The sequence below is a fragment of the Calliopsis andreniformis genome, unplaced genomic scaffold, assembly GCF_051401765.1.
Source record: "Calliopsis andreniformis isolate RMS-2024a unplaced genomic scaffold, iyCalAndr_principal scaffold0001, whole genome shotgun sequence".
Classification (NCBI taxonomy): Eukaryota; Metazoa; Arthropoda; class Insecta; order Hymenoptera; family Andrenidae; genus Calliopsis; species Calliopsis andreniformis.
In genome coordinates, this window is record NW_027480422.1 from 35,928,094 (window position 1) to 35,935,887 (window position 7,794).

Genomic DNA, 7,794 nt, shown 5'->3' on the forward strand with positions numbered 1-7,794 from the left:
AACCTAGGCTTCGCTTAAGGGAGTTGCTCCACCAGATCGAATAGCTAGGGACTTAGAAGTCGACGCCAGAAACATAAAATACAATAAAAATACAACAGTTTTTCCATCGTATATAATGTATATTTGCAAACAGTGTGAAGGTAAAGGTCATTTCTACGTTCCGGGCAACCTAGCCTTCACTGTAGGCCGTTGCTCTAGCACATCGAATAGCTACGGCCTTAGAAATCAACGCCAGAAGCATAAAATACAATAAAAATACAACAGTTTCTCCATGGTATAAGGGGAATAATGGCAACCAGTGAGAAAGTGGTAGTTATTTCTACGTTCCGGGCAACCTGGGCCTGACTCTAGGGCGTTGTTATACCAGATCGAATAGTTAGCGACTACGGAGTCAATGCAAGAAGCATAAAATACAATATAAATACAACAGTTCTTCATTCGTATTAACGAATAATTGCATCCGGTGTGAAGGTAATGGCCATTTCTACGTTCCGGGCAACCTAGGCTACACTCTAGGGCGTTTCCCCACCAGATCGAATAGTTAGGGCCTAAGAGGCCAACGCCAGAAAGATAAAATACAATATAAATACAACAGTTTTCCCATCGTATAACAGGAATAATGGCAACCAGTGTGAAAGTACTGGTCATTTCTTCGTTCCGGGCAACCTAGGCTTCACTCTAGGGCGCTGCTCCACCAGATCGAATAGCTAGGGCCTAAGAAGTCTACGCCTGTAGCATAAAATACAAAATAAATACAACAGCTTTTCCATCTTATAAAACGAATAGTTGCAACCAGTGTGAAAGTTATGGTCATTTCTACGTTCCGGGCAACCTAATCTTCACTCTAGGGCGTTGCTCCACCACATCGAGTAGCTAGGGCCTTAGAAGTCAACGCCACAAGCATAAAATACAATATAAATACAACAGTTTCTCTATGGTGTAAGTGGAATAATTGCAACCAGTGTGAAATTGGTAGTCATTTCTACGTTCCGGGCAAACTCGGCTTGGTTCTAGGGCGTTGTTCCACCAGATCGAATAGTTAGGGCCTACGAAGTCAACGCCAGAAGAATAAAATACAATATAAATACAACGGTTTTTACATCGTATAATATGAATAATTTCAAACAGTGTGAAAGTTATGGTCATTCCTACGTTCCGGCAACCTAGCCTTCACTCTATGGAGTTGCTCCACCAGATCGAATAGTTAGCGCCTAAGAAGTCAACGCCAGAAGCATAAAACACAATATAAATACAACACCTTTTCCATCGTATAAAACGAATAATTGCAACCAGTGTGAAAGTGATGGCCATTTCTACGTTCCGGGAATCCTAGGTATAACTCTGAGGCGTTGCTCCACCAGATCGAATGGCTAGGAACTTACAATTCAACGCCAGAAGCAAAAAATACAATAAAATACAACAGTTTTTCATCGTATAACAGGAATAATTGCATCCAGTGTGAAAGTAATGGTCGTTTCTACGTTCCGGGCAAGCTAGGCTTCACTCTAGGGAGATGCTCCACCACATCCAATAGCTACGGCCTTAGAAGTCAACGCCAGAAGCATAAAATACAATAAAAATACAACAGTTTCTCCATGGTATAAGTGGAATAATTGCAACCAGTGTGAAAGTGGTAGTCATTTCTACGTTCCGGGCAACCTAGGCTTGACTATAGGGCGTTGTTATACCAGATCGAATAGCTAGCGCCTAAGGAGTCAATGCCAGAAGCATAAAATACAATATAAATACAACAGTTCTTCATTCGTATTAACGAATAATTGCAACCAGTGTGAAAGTAATGCCCATTTCTACGTTCCGGGTATCATAGACTTAACACTGAAGCATTGCTCCACCCAGATCGAATAGCTAGGGATTTAGAATTCAACGCCAGAAGCATAAAATACAGTAAAAATACAACAGTTTTTCATCGTATAACAGGAATAATTGCATCCAGTGTGAAAGTAATGGTCATTTCTACGTTCCGGGCAACCTAGGCTTCAACCTAGGGCGTTGTTCGTCCAGATCGAATAATTATGGCCTAATAAGTCAACGCCAGAAGCATAAAATAAAATATAAACACAACAGTTTTTCCATCGTATAACAGGAATAATCGCAAACAGTGTGAAAGTACTGGTCATTTCTACGTTCCGTGCAACGTAGGCTTCGCTCTAGGGGCTTGCTCCACCAGATCGAATAGCTAGGGACTTAGAAGTCAACCCCACAAGCATAAAATACAATAAAAATGCAACAGTTTTTCCATCGCATAACAGGAATAATTGCAACCAGTGTGAAAGTACAGGTCATTTCTACGTTCCGGGCAACCTAGGGTTCACTCTAGGGCGTTGCTCCAACAGATCGCATAGCTAGGGACTCAGAAGTCAACGCCAGAAGCATAAAACACAATAAAAATACTACAGTTTTTCCATCGTATAAAATGTATAATTGCAAGCAGTGTGAAGGTAATGGTCATTTCTACGTTCCGGGCAACCTTGGCTTAACTCCAGGGCGTTGCTCCAACAGATCGAATAGTTAGGGACTTTGAGTACAACGGTAGAAGCATAAAATACATTAAAAATGCAACAGTTTCTCCATTGTATAACAGGAACAACTGCAACCAGAGTGAAAGTACTGGTCATTTCTACGTTCCGGGCAACCTCGGCTTGACTCTAGGGCGGTGCTCCACCAGATCGAATAGTTAGGGCGCAAGAAGTCAACGCCCGAAGCATAAAATACAATATATATAAAGAACAGCTTTTCCATCGTATATGATGTATATTTGCAAACAGTGTGAAGGTATAGGTCATTTCTACGTTCCGGGCAACCTAGGCTTAACTGTAGGGCGTTGCTCCACCAGATCGAATAGTTAGGGCCTTAGAAGTCAACGCCCGAAGCATGAAACACAAAATCAATAGAACAGTTTTTCCATCGTATAACAGGGATAACTGCAACCAGTGTGAAAGTAAAGGTCATTTCTACGTTCCGGGCAATCTGGGCTTCACCGTAGGCCGTTGCTTCACCACATGGTATAGCTACGGCCTTAGAAGTCAACGCCAGAAGCATAAAATACAATAAAAGTACAACAGCTTTTCCTTGGTATAACAGGAATAATTGCAACCAGAGTGAAAGTGATGGTCATAGGTCCGGGCGACCTAGGCGACGCTCAGGGGTGTTGCTCCACCAGATCGAATAGCTAGGGCCTTAGAAGTCAACGCCAGAAGCATAAAATACAATAAAAATGCGACAGTTTTTCCACCGTATAACAGGAATAACTGCAACCAGTGTGAAAGTACTGGTCATTTCTACGTTCCGGGCAACCTAGGCTTCACTCTAGTGTGTTCCTCCACCAGATCGAATAGTTAGGGCCTTAGAAGTCAACGCTAGAAGCATAAAATACGACATAAGTATAGCAGTTCTGCCATCGTATAAAATGTATAATTGCAAGCAGTGTGAAAGTAAAGGTCATTTCTACGTTCCGGGCAACCTAGGCTTCGCTTAAGGGCGTTGCACCACCAGATCGAATAGTTAGGGCCTTAGAAGTCAACGCACGAAGCATAAAATACAAAATTAATACAACAGTTTTTCCATCGTATAAAACGAATAATTGCAACCAGTGTGAAAGATATGGTCATTTCTACGTTACGGGCAACCTAGGCTTCACTCTAGGTCGTTGCTCCACCAAATCGAATAGCTAGGGGCTTAGAAATCATAGCCCGAAGCATAAAATACAAAATTAGTACAACAGTTATTCCATCGTATAACAGGTATAATTACAACCAGGGTGAAAGTAATGGGCATTTCTACGTTCCGAGCAACCTAGGCATCACTCTAGGGCGTTGCTCCACTAGGTCGAGTAGTTAGGGCCTTAGAAAACAACTCCAGACGCATAAAATACAATAAAAATACAACAGTTTTTCCATCGTATAAAAAGAGTAATTGCAACCAGTGTGAACGTAATGGTCATTTCTACGTTCCGGGCAACCCAGGCTTCACTCTAGGGCGTTGTTCCACCAGATCGAATAGTTAGGGCCTGAGAAGTCAACGCCAGAAGCATAAAATCCAATATAAATACAACAGCCTTACCATCGTTTATAATGTATATCTGCAAACAGTGTGAAGGTATAGGTCATTTCTACGTTTCGGGCAACCTAGGCTTCACTCAAGAGCGTTGCTCCACCAGATCGAACAGCTAGGGACTTAGAATTCAACGCCAAGAGAATAAAATACAACATAAGTATAACAGTGTTTCCATCATATAAAATGTATAATTGCAAGCAGTGTGAATGTAATGGTCATTTCTACCTTCCGGGCAACCTTGGCTTTACTCTAGAGCATTGCTCCACCAGATCGAATAGTTAGGGCCTAGGAAGACAACGCCAGAAGCATAAAATACAATATAAATACAACAGCTTTTCCATCGTATATAATGTATATTTGCAAACAGTGTGTAAGTAAAGGTCATTTCTACGTTCCGGGCAAGCTAGGGTTCACTCTAGGGCGTTCTTCCACCAGATCTAATAGTTAGAGCCTAAGAAGTCAACGCCAGAAGCATAAAATCCAATATAAATACAAGAGCTTTACCATCGTATATAATGTATATCTGCAAACAGTGTGAAGGTATAGGTCATTTCTACGTTTCGGGCAACCTAGGCTTAACTGTAGGGCGTTGTTCCACCAGATCGAATAGCTAGGGCCTTAGAAGTCAACGCCCGAAGCATGAAATACAAAATAAATCGAACAGTTTTTCCATCGTATAACAGGGATAACTGCAACCAATGTGAAAGTAAAGGTCATTTCTACGTTCCGGGCAACCTAGGCTTCACTGTAGGCCGTTGCTCCACCACATCGTATAGCTACGGCCTTAGAAGTCAACGCCAGAAGCATAAAATGCAATAAAAGTACAACAGCTTTTCCATCGTATAACAGGAATAATTGCAACCAGAGTGAAAGTGATGGTCATAGGTCCGGGCGACCTAGGCTTCGCTCTGGGGTGTTGGTCCACCAGATCAAATAGTTAGGTCCTTAGAAGTCAACGCACGACGCATAAAATACAAAATTAATACAGCAGTTTCTCCATCGTATAAAACGAATAATTGCAACCAGTGTGAAAGATATGGTCATTTCTACGTTACGGGCAACCTAGGCTTCACTCTAGGTCGTTGCTCCACCAAATCGAATAGCTAGGGCCTTAGAAGTCATAGCCCGAAGCATAAAATACAAAATTAATACAACAGTTATTCCATCGTATAACAGGTATAATTACAACCAGGGTGAAAGTAATGGGCGTTTCTACGTTCCGAGCAACCTAGGCTTCACTCTAGGGCGTTGCTCCACCAGGTCGAGTAGTTAGGGCCTTAGAAAACAACTCCAGACGCATAAAATACAGTAAAAATACAACAGTTTTTCCATCGTATAAAAAGAATAATTGCAACCAGTGTGAAACTAATGGTCATTTCTACGTTTCGGGCAACCTAGGCTACACTCAAGAGCGTTGCTCCACCAGACCGAATAGTTAGGGCCTTAGAAGTCAACGCGCGAAGCGTAAAATACAAAATAAATAGAACAGTCTTTCCATTGTATGAAACAAATAATTGCAACCAGTGTGAAAGTTATGTTCATTTCTACGTTCCGGGCAACCCAGGCTTCACTCTAGGGCGTTGTTCCACCAGATCGAATAGTTAGGGCCTGAGAAGTCAACGTCAGAAGCATAAAATACAATATAAATACAACAGCTTTTCCATGGTATATAATGTATATTTGCAAACAGTGTGAAAGTAAACGTCATTTCTAGGTTCCGGGCAACCTAGGCGTAACTTTAGGGCGTTGCTCCACCAGATCGCATAGCTAGGGACTTAAAATTTAACGCCAGAAGCATAATATACAATAAAAATGCAACAGTTTTTCCATCGCATAACAGGAGTAATTGCAGCCAGTGTGAAAGTACAGGTCATTTCTACGTTCCGGGCAACCTAGGTTTCGCTGTAGGGCGTTGCTCCACCAGATCGAATAGCTAGCGACTTAGAAGTCAACGCCAGAAGCATAAAACACAATAAAAATACAACAGTTTTTCCATCGTATAAAATGTATAATTGCAAGCAGTGTGAAGGTAATGGTCATTTCTACGTTCCGGGCAACCTTGGCTTAACTCCAGGGCGTTGCTCCACCAGATCGAATAGTTAGGGACTTTGAGTACAACGGTAGAAGCATAAAATACATTAAAAATGCAACAGTTTCTCCATTGTATAACAGGAACAACTGCAACCAGGGTGAAAGTACTGGTCATTTCTACGTTCCGGGCAACCTAGGCTTGACTCTAGGGCGGTGCTCCACCAGATTGAATAGTTAGGGCCCAAGAAGTCAACGCCCGAAGCATAAAATACAATATATATAAAGAACAGTTTTTCCATCGTGTATGATGTATATTTGCAAACAGTGTGAAAGTAAAGGTCATTTCTACGTTCCGGGCAGTATAGGCTTAACTGTAGGGCGTTGCTCCTCCAGATCGCATAGTTCGGTACATAGAATTTAACGCCAGAAGCATAAAATACAATAAAAATGCAACAGTTTTTCCATCGTATAAAAGGAATAATTGCGACCAGTGTGAAAGTAATGGTCATTTCTACGTTCCGGGCAACCTAGGTTTCACTCTTGGGCGTTGCTCCATCACATCGAATAGCTACGGCCTTAGAAGTCAACGCCAGAAGCATAAAATACAATAAAAGTACAACAGCTTTTCCATCGGATAACAGGAATAATTGCAACCAGAGTGAAAGTGATGGTCATAGGTCCGGGCGACCTAGGCGTCGCTCAGGGGTGTTGGTCTACCAGATCGAATAGTTAGGGACTTTGAATACAACGCCAGGAGCATAAAATACAATAAAAATGCAACAGTTTTTCCAGCGTATAACAGGAATAACTGCAACCAGTGTGAAAGTACTGGTCATTTCTACGTTCCGGGCAACCTAGGTTCCGCTCTAGGGCGTTGCTCCACCAGATCGAATAGCTAGGGACTTAGAAGTCAACGCCAGAAGCATAAAATACAATAAAAATACAACAGATTTCCATCGTATAAAAGGAATAATTGCAACCAGTGTGAAAGTACAGGTCATTTCTACGTTCCGGGCAACCTAGGTTTCGTTCTAGGGCGTTGCTCCACCAGATCGAATAGCTAGGGACTTAGAAGTCAACGACAGAAGCATAAAATACAATAAAAATACAACAGTTTTTCCATCGTATAAAAAGAGTAATTGCAACCAGTGTGAACGTAATGGTCATTTCTACGTTCCGGGCAACCCAGGCTTCACTCTAGGGCGTTGTTCCACCAGATCGAATAGTTAGGGCCTGAGAAGTCAACGCCAGAAGCATAAAATCCAATATAAATACAACAGCCTTACCATCGTTTATAATGTATATCTGCAAACAGTGTGAAGGTATAGGTCATTTCTACGTTTCGGGCAACCTAGGCTTCACTCAAGAGCGTTGCTCCACCAGATCGAACAGCTAGGGACTTAGAATTCAACGCCAAGAGAATAAAATACAACATAAGTATAACAGTGTTTCCATCATATAAAATGTATAATTGCAAGCAGTGTGAATGTAATGGTCATTTCTACCTTCCGGGCAACCTTGGCTTTACTCTAGAGCATTGCTCCACCAGATCGAATAGTTAGGGCCTAGGAAGACAACGCCAGAAGCATAAAATACAATATAAATACAACAGCTTTTCCATCGTATATAATGTATATTTGCAAACAGTGTGTAAGTAAAGGTCATTTCTACGTTCCGGGCAAGCTAGGG